The following is a 16,478-nucleotide window of genomic DNA, read 5'->3' as shown; positions in this document are numbered from 1 at the left end:
AGAACTATAGCAGATCAGCACTAACTATGGTTGACATGGAAGATGGCTATAACAGAAGTAATTTTACGAAATTAATAATACCTCTAATTTGCAACTACTGTTGCTTAGCAAAAACATGCCAAGAGTACAACATGAACACTGCTACTGCAGCACCACACTGGCGGACTACAAATTAAACAAACAGTGATGAAGATATAGAAGATACCAATTTTGGCAAATCTCAAATCTCGCAATCTTAAAAAGGACTCTCATATACTAATACCCTGAAGCAATGTGAAATGTTTAACAATGGACAATAAAGCAGGTAGGTCACATTTCCCCAATTTGAGAAGGAATAACATATAGTATTTGATAGCCAAAGCTTGTATCTTATATTTCCAACAAAGTTAACATAAACATAAAGTATTTAGTGGTACTCACCATAGTACATCCTGCATCTCTGAAATGCACAGAAACCAAATGGCAGCCGGGCTAATATGTGAAAAAAAACATTGTTAAAAAGAAAACATGACATAAATGTAGATTGTACCATGAGCTACTTTCTTCACCAAACGAATGGGACTCAAATAGGTAGCCTACAGACGCCTGTATCTTGTCTTCCCAACAAATTTAACATAAACATATAGTATGTAGTCGTAATCATCATAGTACATCCTGGAACCAAATGGCACAACAAATTTCAAGTTATCTTATATCATCTAACTAACTTCATAAAAAGAAGCTCTTACATTGAAAAAAATATCTGTATTATATTGTACATATCTATCTTATAGTAACTACCAAGATGGCTGACGTCCTGAAGCTTTGCTACTAAGTGATAAGCAGAAATATAGAACATACAACAAATACATCAGTGGGTGGGCATAACAGAGCACTGAAGAGGATGGTACCATACAGTGCTAGAAGAGTTCAGAGACCCATATGTCAATGCAAGAATGCATTATAGAATAACATCTAAAATCTAACATGGTCATCCAGTAGCATCTAATAAAAAAGAGCAAGAACATAGTTAATTAAGATTGATTTTTGTGCATGTCTTGTGCCCCCATTTGCAAGCTAATAATACCTATGCATTTAGTTGATTAGATGTAACCAACAATATCGATTTTTTATACAGTTACGAAGGGAGCAATACTCAAACTTGAACTTATTCTATTGGATCATCAAATTGTTACTGTTTAAAAAAAATCCGTTCTGAAACTCAAAATGAGTATTTGCATTTCTTTGACCTTCATAGTTTCTGTCCGCGGTAGTATTCAGGTGTCATGTTGCAATTTTAGATTGTCAACAGAGTCTAAAGAGAACTCCGATGGCATACACTCCACTCGAGATGAACCTAGCAATTATATATAAACTATGGTTAAGTTCTGTTTATGCATCACCCGCTAAGATTTACCATAGCCTATTATCACATTACAGGAAATGCACAATCGATTTTTTCCTTCTGTCTGATTCATTTCACTTTTAGCGACATTATCCTAATCGCAGATCTATTTTATCTTACAGAACAAAATCATTTACCACCAAAGGTCAATAAAATCGATGTGTACTTTGCACTGTGTGTTTACTACAATTAAAAGGCTGTAAAAAATTTCAATTCTTATTTTTCGTACAAAGCAAAATGATGTGCCAGAAATGGTAAGTGACAATTTGAAAGAGAATATCGGAACATTGCCGAAGGAAGCTATTATGTGAGAGATTACAAACTGATACATCCGTCAGATATACATGGACAGCTATCTGTTGCATCCAAAGGCAGATGAGCAGGTCTGGGAGTAAAAAAAAACAGGTGAGTCTTGCACCTAAAATGGCCAACAGTCCATGTGGCTGGTAAATCATGCGCAACCATGAAAACATTAGAGTGACTTATAATGATATTATTGGGCATCGTAGATGCAATTGCAGCAACGTACAATCAGCTTATTTTGCCTCAGCCATATCAAGACATATCACTGGATTTGTTATGGATGGCTCGTAATTTTTGATGCAAGACTAAGGTCCATGAAATCCTAGTAAGCAAGTTGATTTGGGGTGTAAGTTGGCTTGGAAACGGTGGGATCTCAGGGAAGGGAACCTGGACTGCAGGCACACTGCCTGAGGTAGGCAGCACGGCACCCCATGGGCGATTGGGCGTACAGCAGTACGCCTGTCAGTGCCAGAGACCTCGCAACAGTCGCAGCGCCAGTGTACATCAGGATGGCCTCCACTCTGCCACCGTGCTCGTGCTTGCCGTCCCCTCGGCCTCCTTCTCCTCCTCCATCCCCGATCATGCTAGTAGATGCTCATCGCGTCTGCCTTGGCCGCTACCGACGCGCGGTGGCCCTTGGTGGCGGACGCCAGGTCTTCCGCCGGCCACGCTGCGGCTGGCATAGCTTGGCGTCATGCTGCGGCATGGCAAAGGGATTGGGCGGGGCGACGGGAATGAAGGTATGGGAAGAGCGCTGGAAACCTAGGATTACACTCTGCTGCGGGTCTTCTTTTCTTCTGAACCTGCCCTGCGGGAGCTGAGGAAGGGAAACGTCGAGGAAATCGTAGACACATCTCTCGACCCGTGGCCTAACTAAAAACTGCCACGTCTCTCGCGATAGAGCCACGTTAGCCTGGATCTAATTCCACCGCAATAGATCGTAACACAATCACCGAAAGAGTCTCATTCCATATGAATAAATGGAGGGCCTTAGCCGGTAGCCGGTAAGTCTGCTCGCCCAAGAAAATGAAGTAGAAAATCTGCCGTAACAAAATTGGCCAAGTAAGAACACGTGTCAATAAACGGTCACAGTAAAATGCACGAAATTAACGCTTCTACAGTGTCCAAGTCGCTAGGGAGACATAAAAGTGTTTAGCTTTTATATAGTGTAAAATTGGCCAAGTAAGAACACGTGTCAATAAACGGTCACAGCAAAATGCACGAAATTAACGCTTCTACAGTGTCCAAGTCGCTAGGGAGACATAAAAGTGTTTAGCTTTTATATAGTGTATAATTAGTTTTTTGACCATTATTTTTCCACTTTCCCTTGAATTTTCGGAAGTTCCCTTTACGGTTTCCTAATTTATTAGTAAAATAAGCATTAGCATGTGCTTCTGGGATCGGCATGGCACCCGTTGGGCGAACATTGTGATTTTTTATGAGAAGTTCATCATGCTTCTCGGCCTGAAGTAATGTGTATATAAGCTCCGAATACTTCGTGTATTTGTGTTGACGATATTGCTGTTGCAATATCCTCATCGAGGGATGGAAAGTGCATAAGGTCTTCTCTATTAAATCTTCATCTGAAACTTGCTTATTGCAAAATCTCAGTTTGGAGTTAACTTTATGCACGGCAGAATTATATGCCGCAACGGACTTAAAGTCCTGAAACCTTATGAGAGACCATTCTCTCTCGGCTTCCGGCAACATAACCGCTCTTTGTTGGTCATATCTCTCCTTGAGGGAGTTCCATAAAGCTAGTGAATCCTCCATCAAATATTCATTTTTTAAATCGGGATGGAGGTGGTGCCTTATGAAATGTAATGGCGCATACTTTGCCACTTGGGGTATTTCTGGAGCATTTTCGGGGGGTGTGATAATCGTGAGAGCAAGGTTACGTCCAGTTAAATTTATTTTCATATCCATGGCCCATGATAGATGGTTACTACATCAAGTTGCAGTTCTTGGAATTCTTTTTTATTGATGTCACTCATTTTTCCTGCATGTATGATCATGCATTTAGTTAATTTTACTTGATAGTAAAATTTATTTAGGTACATAACAAACATGTTCTAGAGGAACAATTTGAATATTAGGCCATATATGTGTAGATCTTCGAATTTAATCGAGATAGTCACATATTTTGTTTTGGCCTTTTATCTCATATTTATTGTTTCATGACCTTCGTGTCAATCACCATGTAATAGCTTTATTTCATTAATATGAGTTAGTAGTTGTAATAGTTGCTATGGATGGTGGACAACCATGAAGCGGCGCCATGGACCTTGGCGCAATGCTGGTGATGATGGAGATCATGCTCGTGTTCTATGGAGATGGAGATTAGAGGCACGAGAAGAAAAGACTATATCATATCACATTATCCATGCATGTGATGTTTACCTTTTTATGCATCTTATTTTGCTTAGATCGCGACGGTAGCATTATAAGATGATCCCTCACATTAATATAAAGATAATAAAGTGTTCTCCCCTCGTATACACTGTTGCAAAAGTTTGTCGTTTTGAAGCATCTCGTGATGATCGGATGTGATAGATTCTACGTTCACATACAACAGGTGTAAGCCATGTTGCACACGCGAAAATACTTGGGTTTGCTTGATGAGCCTAGCATGTACATACATGGCCTCGGAACATAGGAAATCGAAAGGTTGAACACGAGTCATATAGATGATATGATCAACATATTGATGTTCACCATTGAAACTACATCATCTGACGTGATGATCAGACTTGGTGTAGTGAATTTCCATCGTGTGCCACTAAACAACTTGGGATGTTGAATTAAGTGGGAGTTCATTAGGAATTAGATTAAAACTTGAACTAATTATCCTGAACATAGTATGAATTGTATTTTGAATTAATTTTGTAGTATTGGCATCTGTAATCTACCAAGCGCTAGTCTTGTAACTGAGATAGAAACAATGTTAAATCTGACAAGTAACTTTACGGACTGGTACTATATTGTTAAACAATCAAGTAATGATTGAAGTCATATTGCAAACTTTTGGTAAATCTCAAACTGCTGATTCAAAATGCAATGGTTTCAAATAGTATCCAAAATTATCTTGTCTCCATGAAACTTGATGTTCAAATCCGTTTGAAAAGTAAGGAGCTGGAAAGTTTGTTTTCAGAAATAAGCAAGGTGTGAGATATATGTGATATCTAAGACCTTATTGCAAGATGATAGAATATAAATTAGTGAGACTACATAAACTCATAAGTTTTATGGGAATGTACGAAGGTTGAAGACGCTAGGCATCCCGATCCTCCAACTAGTTGGGCACTGACGATATTCGCATATCCATAGAGTGGTCGTCCTTAGTATGCACCGTTGCTAAGACTCGTCGTTTCGAAGCATCACGTGATGATCGGGTGTTATAGATTCTACGTGTGCATATAACGGGTGCAAGCCAGATTTGCACATGCGAATACTGAGGTTAAACTTGATGAGTCTAGCATGTACATACATGGTCTCGGAACGCCGAATACCGAAAGGTAGAGCGTAGCTTAATCATGAAGTTGTCAGGATTTGATGGATAAAATTATGAGTGAAATTGTTCATCCCATTAAAAGCTAGGTTACGAATAGTGAAATCCAGAACACTTGTCATGTGATGATCAACTTCAAAGTACGAACCTCAAGGTTAATGGTATTTGGCCAACAAGCCCAGAAGTTATTGATGTTGAGTGTTTTCTGAAATAAGAGGAAAACCGAAAGAGAAACTACAAAATACTTTGGCAGAAAGAAAGAAAAGACTAGAAAGTCTAGCTCAGGTGTATATAGATGATATACATGTTATGAATGTGTTCTTTGATTGGTCACACAATGAAATTCTTGGGGTATTTGTACCATATTGGTTGGTATGAGATGTAATACAACATAACGCAATACAAGAATACAATGGCCTAAGTGACTGACAAGGAATGTGGTAATAATGCACGTCTAGAACAAAATAAAGTGTTATTATGTTCGTCATTGGCATTCTACCTAGTCCTTCAGATTTATAATAAAGAACTTCATAATTGTTATTTTTCTCTGGTCAAATAAAAGCAATGAGTTGTTCAAATTATGAACATACTCCATGTACGATGGATAAGTTATTATAAATCTTAATGGTGAAACACACATGCATAACACTGACGCTAAAATGCCATAAGGCCAATGATAATAATTTCACTTATTTGTGGAACCGCCGTTTAAGTCATGTTAGAAAGGAACGCATGAAGGAACTACGTGCAAATGGATTTTTGGATTCGTTCAATTTTTGAATCGTTTGACACTTGCATATCTTTTCTTAAAGAGAATGACTGAAACACCGTTTATAGGCCAAGAGTTGAACGGACAACTAGCTTAGTGGAAACATACATGATTATGTATATGGTTCATTGGGCATATTTGTGTGCGGAAGATTCTTCTACTTCATGAAAACTTCCAACAATGAATTGAGTGTATATATATGGATATATTTATTCGATGAGGAAGAAGTTTGAAACATTTGAATAGATTCAATAAATTTCAGCACGAAGTGGAAATCATCGTAATGGAAAAGTCAAATATCTATGATTGTATCATGGTGGAAATATTTGTATTATGAGTTTTAGCGAACATCTAAGAGATCGAGTTACGAAATTGTTCTGCAACTCACGTTTCTCGGAATATCATAGTGATGATAGAGTATTCGAGAGACGTATCCAAACTTTGTTGGATTAATCATGAGATAAAATAAAATGATGCCATTATATTTTTGTGGATTATGCTTTTGTGACTACCGCTTTTACACTAAATAGAGCGTCATCATAATCCGTTGAAATGACACCATACGAGTTATAGCATGGGTATAAACCCTAATAGTTCTTTCTTAAATTTTGGTATGCATAGCATAAGTAAATGAGTTTACAACCAAAATGGGATGAATGTCTTTGTTGGTTATCCTAGAGAATAAATTGGGAATTCTTTCCACTATGAAGTCAAAGACAAAAGTGTTTGTCGATGTTTCTTATTTCCGAGAAATTGTTTCTCACGAAATATTTGAGTGGGAGGACAATGGAACTCGATAAGGTTGATGAACCTGAGCATAATGAGCAGAGTAGGATAGCGTCAAAAATGGTTCCGGAAGCGGCCACGACGCTCATGGCTCCCATGTCTACAAAGTGTTATAGCCATGGTGATGTGGGCATTACCCTTCGGGTAACCAATATTACGCTACCTCCTACGACCCAACTAGGGGCCCATGAAGATCATCCACCAACCAAGGTGGGCTGTTATGTCGGTTCGAAAGAAAGATTCTTGACGAACAAGGCAAGAAGATGAAGAAACAAGGAAAGTTTAGATGTAGAACTCTTTGTAACCTAGTCGAACCCGGACAGAACTGTCGAGACCTGGCCTGCAATATAAGGGCTAGGAGAGGGTCTGCCAAGGGACACACAATCACCGCAGCCAGAACCAACGCAAGTCTAGAGCTAGGTCATTAGAAATCTTAGCCTCTCGATGAGATCATAGTCTTAGCCTTCGGCTACCCCATTGTTACCCGATAATTTCGATAATCAAGATGAGACAAACAGGAAGTAAGGGTTTTACCTCATCGAGGGCCCCGAACCTGGGTAAATCTCTCTCCCCGTTTGTTTGGTATCCGTTGTCTCGTGTCAGCCTGCAGGATTCCGTAAACCCTAAGCCCCAAAAGGTGGGCATTGCCGAGGAGGACCCTCGTCAATTGACGCCGTCTGTGGGGACCCTATCAGTACAAGGCATGTCATCGGCAGCTCCGGTCACATCAACAACGTTCGTGCTGGCTTCACCAACACCTTCAAGTCCAAGAAACTTAGTTTGTTGCGGTTCCTTCGAGTTCACACCACGAGCTGAGGCCTCGCGTCCGATCTCTTCAGAGTTGCGCGGCAGTATGGATGCAACCTTCGGTGGTGTCCACTTCATCATCGATTCCAGAGGATTTCTTCGACTTCCAAGTTCAACCGCATCAAGCCTAAGGACTTCGGCTCCAAAAACCATTGTTCCACCGACAACTTCGGTAGGCTTGCTTGGGAATAGCAACGAGAGCAGCCGAAGGATTTTCGGTAGCAGAGAGGAGCAACGGAAGAGGTGAAGGGATATACGCCGTGAGGAAGAAGAACGAGCCGCAAGTCGCCTTCGTCAGTGTGAAAAAGGATGTTATAGCACGCAATCAAGCAAGAACCGCAGCCGTACACCTTATTTATCAGCCGTGGAACAGCTTGTCGCGCCATGTTATTTGCACTCTTATGTCGACCCAAAGGATAACATTGAGAAGGCCACTCATTTACTCAAAGAATGTCGGCAGTTCCTCGACATTCAGAAGTTGTGTGACGAGCTAAGGTATGATTCAGAGGCAAAAGCTCGTTCGGCAGAAGAAAGGGCGGTAGCTTACAGTTACTCTCAGCGACATCAATATGTGCCAGAAGAAGATATCTACATACCAACCGAAGTTTACCCTGAATCTCGAGGGCAAGTGAACATGATTCATAAGACTAGATTTTCGAAGAGAGAGAGGCCAAGAAGTTTTCACGATAAATAAAATTCGCAGAAGTGGCTATGGCAGAAGTACCCGATTATATCGACTGGTCAGATCAAAACATCCTGTTCAGCAGAGCAGATCACCCGATAGCCGTTCCAAGGATCGGTCACGCTACCTTAGTTCTTGAAGCACAGATTAGAGGATACGACATGATCAAAGTGTTCATGGATGGATGAAGTGGTCTAAACCTTTTATTTGCAAGCACAATGAAGGCAATGGAATTATCGGTCGATATGCTAATAGAATCTAATACTGGCTTCCATGGCATCATCCCAACCCGACCCGCTTATCCCCTTGGCAAAATTTCATTGGATATAGTCTTCAGCACACCTAGCAATTTCAGGAAGGAGAAAATCGAATTCGAGGTAGTCAATTGGGAATCACAGTACCAGCCATCCTCGGCAGGCCAGCGTTCGCCAAGTTCATGACGGTACCTCATTACGCGTATTTGAAGCTGAAGATGCCAGGCAATAATGGGACAACTATTCACGGGATTTTTTCTTGTTCTGATAACTGCGATAGAGATTTCCAAAAGATCGCTTCAAAGTTTGGTGTCAGGGAAGAACTTAATGCACTTGACATCATCACTCATCATACACAGCCACATGCCGACAATTGGAACACAAAATCCGATGAGTTTGATGTTGCCAAGGAAGCCAAGAAGCATCAAGTGCATCCCTCTGATCCGAAGAAAACAGTCAACACGTCGGTGGATCTTGCTGCCGCATAGGAAAGCGCTCTCATCGAGTTCCTCCGTGAGCGCCGGGAAATATTTGCATGGGAACCATCCGACATGCCAGGTATTCCCAGGGAACTCGCTAAGCACGTCCTCAATGTTGACCCCAAAGCCAAACCTATACAGCAGACGTTACGTCGTTTCTCAGAACCAGAAAGAAAAGTTATTGGCGAAGAAGTTAATCGGCTCCGCAAGGCTGGTTTTATTCGGGAGCTCAAGGAAGCCGTGTGGGTAGCTAATCCAGTCATGGTGCCAAAGAAAGATACAACAGTTCTTCGTATGTGTATCGATTACACAAGCCTCAACAAGAATTGCCCAAAGGATCATTTCCCGTTGCCTCGCATCAATCAAATAGTCGACTCCACAGCAGGCTGCGATCGCCTCTCCTTTCTCGATGCTTACTTAGGATATAATCAGATCAAGCTCAAAAAAGAAGACCATGAGTTAACTGCATTCATAACTCCGGATGGTGTTTACTGCTACAACGTCATGACCTTCGGATTAAAAAATGCGGGCGCAACCTATCAGCGGTGCATGCAAGCCTACCTTGGAGAGAAGATTGGCCGAAATATTGAGGTTTACATCGACGACATCATCGTCAAAACCAGAAATGCGGCTACTCTCATCGATGATTTCAGAGAAACTTTCAACAATCTTGACAGATACAAAATCAAGCTGAATCCGAAGAAATGCTTCTTCGGAGTACCAGGAGGCCAAGTACTCGGGTACTTTATTTCAGCCAGAGGGATAGAAGCTAATTCTTTGAAAATTAAAGCTGTTCTTGACATGGAGCCACCCAGGAGTCTACAACAGGTGCAGCAATTGGCTGGACGATTGGCATCCCTTAGTAGATTTATTGCAAAACTGGGAGAAAAGGCCTTGCCATTCTACCAGATGATGAAGAAATCTGAAAAATTTGAGTGGACAACAGAGGCACAAGATTCTTTCGATAGCTTGACGAAGGTTTTGTCGACTTCTCCGGTCCTCGTGAGTCCACAAGACAGGGAGCCAATGTTGCTTTACATAGCTGCAACTATTCAAGTCGTCAACACTGTGCTTGTCGTCGAACGCGCAGAAGAAGGGAAAGTCCATGGCGTGTTTACTACCTTAGCGAGGTACTTACACCGGCAAAACAACGATATCCTCATCACCAGAAGCTGGCATATGCCGTATGGAGGACAACGCGCAAATTACGACATTACTTCGCAGAGCATCCGATCATCATTGTCACTGAAGCCCCATTGAAGAACATACTTACCAACCCAAAGGCTACATGCAGAGTATCTCAATGGGCTATCGAGCTAGCACCGCACGATATTTCTTATGTTAACCGAACAGCAATCAAGTCTCAGGTCCTTCCCGATTTCTTGGTTGATTGGATCCAGTCGCAAATCCTGGCAGCACCCGACATGTCGGGTTCGTGGACGATGTATTTCGATGGATCTAAGCGAAGCACAGGTGCAGGGGCCGGAGTAGTGCTAATCTCGCCGCAAGGAGACAAAATGAGATATGTTCTAAGGATGAATTTCTCATTACCAACAAATAATGATGTAGAATACGAAGCATTATTACACGGGATGCGTATGGCCAAAGCATGTGGAGCTACTCGTCTGGATATTTATGGAGATTCAAATCTCGTGGTTCAGCAGTCGATGAATTTATGCGACGCTATCAGCGACAACATGATTGCTTATCATCAGTTGTATCAATCGATGGAAGCTAAGTTTGAAGGCTGCGAGCTAAAACACATCGGCAGAGCCAGCAACGAGGAAGCCGACGCTTTGGCTAATATCGTCTCTACCTGATCATCTATTCTAGATGGAGTCTTCTATGAAGTAATTACTCAAAGCTCCATTAAAGTAAAAACTTCAGCACCTCCAGAAGTATCGGCTATTGACCCGGGGGCTATGCTTCTGGAAGCTGCCAAAGATATTACTGAAAAATCTAAACAACAAGTTCTTCTTCTTGAGCCTTTATGCATCGAACCTTTTCTGGCATATTTAATGGAGCAGCGATTTCCAGACGATCCAACGGAAGCTAAACGCATCGTACGCCGATCTAAGGCGTTTGTCATAGTGGATGGTGACCTTTATAAGCGAAGCATCTCTGGCATCTTCCAACGGTGCATCGCCATCAACGATGGAAAGACTCTGTTGCGAGAAATACACGAAGGGACCTGTGGTCATCATGCAAGCAGTAGAGCACTTGTGGCCAAAGCTTTCAGAGCTGGATTTTATTGGCCAACAGCAGCAGCCGATGCAAGAGACTTAGTTCGGAAGTGAGATCCTTGTCAACGTTTTGCACCAAACCCACATGCACCTGCCATGGACCTAATGACAATACCTTTGGCTTGGCCCTTTGCACAATGGGGACTTGACCAAGTTGGTCCGCTGCCGAAATCATCGCCTGGTGGTCATAATCATCTATTGGTTGCAGTTGATAAATTCACCAAATGGATCGAGGCCATACCAGTCACTAATCAGACATCCAAAACTACTGTCAAATTCTTCAAAGGAATAACTTGTCGTTTTGGTGTGCCTCCTAGCATCATTACAAACAACGGAACTAACTTTGATTCTAAGGAATTCCATCACTTCTGCAACAGAAATGGTATCAAGCTCAAATTTTCTTCGGTTGCACATCCTCGGACCAACGGGCAAGTGTAAAGGATCAATGGCCTAATATGTGATGGCATTAAAAAGCGCCTTACGGGTGCAGTTGGAGCTTGGGTCGAAGAGTTACCATCAATACTCTGGACTTTGCGAACTACACCAAATAGGTCTACGCAATATACTCTGTTCTTCCTTGTCTACGGAGCCGAAGCAGTTCTACCTACTGACGTGTAGGGATTCGTTGCATAGAAAACAAAAATTGTCCTACCGCAAGAACGCAATCCAAGCCAAGATGCAATCTAGAAGACGGGAGCAACGAGGAGATCATCGAGACTCACCCTTGAAGATTTCCAAAGCCTACAAGATGAGGCTCTTGTTGCTGCGGTAGACGATCACTTGCCGCTTGCAAAAGCGCGTAGAAGATCTTGATCACGGCGCCACGATCGGGCAGCACCTCCGTACTCGGTCACACGTTCGGTGTTGATGAAGACGACGTCCTTCTCCCCATTCCAGTGGGCAGCGGAAGTAGTAGCTCCTCCTTGAATCCGGCAGCACGACGGCGTGGTGGCGGTGGCGATGGAGATCTCCGGTGGAGCTTCGCTAAGCGTTGCGGGAGAGGTGGAGGAGGTGGGGCGGCTAGGGTTTGGGAGAGGGGGAGGTGGCCGGCCACTATGAGGGGTGCGGCCACAATGGCTTTTGTGTAGCCGGCCCCCTCCCCTTGCTCCTCATTATATAGGTGGAACACCCAAGAGTTGGTCTACAAGTCTTCGAATAAGACCCCAAACCAAAACCTTCCATATGACATGAAACCTACCCAAGGTGGGATTCCCACTTGAGGTGGGATTCCCACCTTTCCTTGGGAGGGGGTGGCCGGCCACCTTTGGTGGAGTCCACCTGGGACTCCACCCTCTAGGGTTGGCCGGCCTGTAGGATAACGTTGCATAGAAAACAAAAAATTTCCTATCGCGAACACGCAATCCAAGCCAAGATGCAATCTAGAAGACGGTAGCAACGAGGGGATGATCAAGACTAACCCTTGAAGAGATTCCAAAGCCTATAAGAGTAGGCTCTTATTGCTGCGGTAGACGATCACTTTCCGCTTGCAAAAGCGCGTAGAAGATCTTGATCACGATCGCTTTCGGCGCCACGAACGGGCAGCACCTCCGTACTCGGTCACACGTTTGCTTGTTGATGAAGACGATGTCCACCTCCCCGTTCCAGCGGGCAGCGGAAGTAGTAGCTCCTCTTGAATCCGACAGCACGACGGCGTGGTGTCGGTGGTGGTGGAGAAATCCGGCGGAGCTTCGCTTAAGCGTGCGGGATGTGGTGGAGGAGAGAGACCGCTAGGGTTTGGGGAGAGAGGGGGGTTGGGCGCCGGCCCTCTAAGGGGTGCGGCCAAGGCTGAGGCTTGAAGTGATCAGCCCCCTCTCTATGCCCCTCATTATATAGGTGGAAGCCCCAAGAGTTCTAGTCCAAGTCTTCGAATAAGACCCCAACACTAAAACCTCCCATATGTGGGAAACCTACTCAAGGAGGGAGTCCTACCCAAGGTGGGACTCCCACCTTTCCTTGAGGTGGGTTGGCCGGCCACCCTAGGGGAGTCCACCTTGGACTCCTCCCCTTTAGGGTTGGCTGGTCATGCAAGTGGAGTCTCTTCGGGACTCCACTTTCCAAAGTGCCATTCTTCCGGACTTTTCTAGAACCTTCTAGAACCTGCCATAAATGCACCGGATCATTTCCAAACTTGGAATATGACTTCCTATATATGAATCTTATTCTCCGGACTATTCCGGAACTCCTCGTGATGTCCGGGATCTCATCCGGGACTCCGAACAAATATTCGAACTCCATTCCATATTCAAGTTCTAACATTTCAACATCCAACTTTAAGTGTGTCACCCTACGGTTCGTGAACTATGCGGACATGGTTGAGTACTCACTCCGACCAATAACCAATAGCGGGATCTGGAGATCCATAATGGCTCCCACATATTCAACGATGACTTCAGTGATCGAATGAACCATTCACATACGATACCAATTCCCTTTGTCACGCGATATTTTACTTGTCAGGTTTGATCATCGGTATCACTCTATACCTTGTTCAACCTCGTCTCGACAAGTACTCTTTACTCGTACCGTGGTATGTGGTCTCTTATGAACTTATTCATATGCTTGCAAGACATTAGACGACATTCCACCGAGAGGGCCCGGAAGTATATCTATCCGTCATCGGGATGGACAAATCCCACTGTTGATCCATATGCCTCAACTCATACTTTCCGGATACTTAATCCCACCTTTATAACCACCCATTTACGCAGTGGCGTTTGATGTAATCAAAGTACCTTTCCGGTATAAGTGATTTACATGATCTCATGGTCATAAGGACTAGGTAACTATGTATCAAAAGCTTATAGCAAATAACTTAATGACGAGATCTTATGCTACGCTTAATTGGGTGTGTCCATTACATCATTCATATAATGATATAACCTTGTTATTAATAACATCCAATGTTCATGATTATGAAACTAATCATCCATTAATCAACAAGCTAGTTTAAGAGGCATACTAGGGACTTCTTGTTGTCTACATATCACACATGTACTAATGTTTCGGTTAATACAATTATAGCATGATATATAAACATTTATCATAAACATAAAGATATAAATAATAACCACTTTATTATTGCCTCTAGGGCATATCTCCTTCAGTCTCCCACTTGCACTAGAGTCAATAATCTAGTTTACATTTGTAAAGATATAACACCTTGGCCTTCCGGTGCTTTATCATGTTTTGCTTACGGGAGAGGTTTTAGTCAACGGATCTGACACGCTCAGAAACGTATGTATTTTGCAATTCATTTGCGTCTTAACGCATCACTCATTTTCCAAATGAGTTGGCATTAAATATGTTTGGTCTTCTGGTGAAACCTTAATTCCGCGGTCTGAAATATGTCACTAATATTGTCACACACAATATAGCTTCAAAGTTCTGATTCTGTCGGAACTACATCAAGTTCTCAAAGAACTTCTTGACTTAACATCCTCAGTCATTGTCAAAACAATGACATACTCTGCCTTCGTTTGTAGAATTCGTCACAATATTTAGAACTCTTCTAAATCTAGCATAGACAACTTCTAGCTCATCGTGCTACCTTTTAAACAACACTTAGTCTAATTTGAGATTGAAATTTTATTTTCATATGTGACAAAACAAATATCGGTGCAACATCTTACAGCGATTTGTTTGTCATTTCCCATACAAAACTATATATATATCCTTGGTTTCTTCTAAAGTACTCAAGGATACTCTTCTTAATAGATCCAATGATCATCATATGAATCATTCTGGTATATGCTTATAACACTTTATAGCACATGACATCTGATTGTGTACATATTATTCGTGATCTATAATCACTCATGTGTTTTTACTCATTGAGTGTCAGATACACTCAAGTCTTGTTAAAACTTAACATGACAAGAATATTTTCTATATTGAACTATTTCAATATCTATTCTATGTACTTTGACTTAAACATATTATGTGTTTTAATCTATTTTTATAGATCTTGACACAAAATTTGTTTCTGTCTATATCCTTTCATTGAAGTTAATTTCTTCAATGAAACCTTTTAATCAAGTATATAATTACATCATTTATAACCAACTATATGTCATCTACATAAGTATTATAAATATGTCTCAGCGCTCCCACTTAATTTCTTGCAAATGCAAGTCTCTTCATCGTCTCTGATGAAATCAAAAACTCTTTGACTATTTCATCTGGTGAAGATTCCAACTCCGTGATACTCACTTCATCCAATTGAAGTTCGTATACCTATCTAGTATTTTACGGACTAGCAAATCAATTGGTTGTATCTTGTATACACCTTTAATACACACTTCTGTTAAGTAGTGTATTATGCCATCCTAGTAGCATATCTCATAAAAAAAATATGTAGTGATTACTAGAATAATCCACATAGACTATAAGCATTGCTACGGAAGATATAATCTTATCGTAGTCAACTCTTTGAACTTTGTTGTAAACAACTTTTCAACAAATCGAGCTTCTTCAAGGATATTTCATCCAAGTCTATCAATATCATAGATCCATTTACTTTCAAAAAGTATTCATCTATCTTGGATTTCATGGCGTATAGCCATTTTAACGGAGTCAGGGCCCATCATAACTTCTTTGTATGTAGTTGGTTTATCATTGTTCAAAAACAATCCTTTGTTCACAAATCATTTATTTGATCACAAAGTAAACCATACCTACAAGGTTCAATAAGTACTTCGATCTCCATGACTATAACATTTTGTAGACATGGGAGCCATGATCGTCGTGGCCGCTTCCGGAACCAATTCCGATGCTGCGCTACTCTGATCATTATGCTCAGGTTCATAAACCTTATCAAGTTTTATTGTCCTCCCACTCAAATACTTCGCTAAAAACAATTTCTTGGAAATAAGTAAGAAACATCGACAAACACTTTTGTCTTTGTCTCCATAGTGGAAAGAATTCCCAATCAATTCTGTGGGATAACCAACAAAGACATTCATCCGATTTTGGTTGTAAACTTATTTACTTTATGCTATGCATTCCAAAATTTTAAGAAAGGACTATTAGGGTTCATACCCATGCCATAACTCGTATGGTGTCATTTCAACGGATCATGATGATGCTCTATTTAGTGTAAAAGCGGTAGTCACTAAAGCATAATCCACAAAAATATAATAGCATCAATATTTTATCTCATCATTGACCCAACAAGGTTTGGATGCATCTCTCGGATACTCCATCATCACTATGATACTCCAAGAAACGTGAGTTGTAGAACAATTTCATAACTCTCTTAGATGTT

The sequence above is a fragment of the Lolium perenne genome, chromosome 3 (genome assembly GCF_019359855.2).
Source record: "Lolium perenne isolate Kyuss_39 chromosome 3, Kyuss_2.0, whole genome shotgun sequence".
Taxonomy (NCBI): Eukaryota; Viridiplantae; Streptophyta; class Magnoliopsida; order Poales; family Poaceae; genus Lolium; species Lolium perenne.
Note: the sequence above shows the minus strand (reverse complement) of the source record.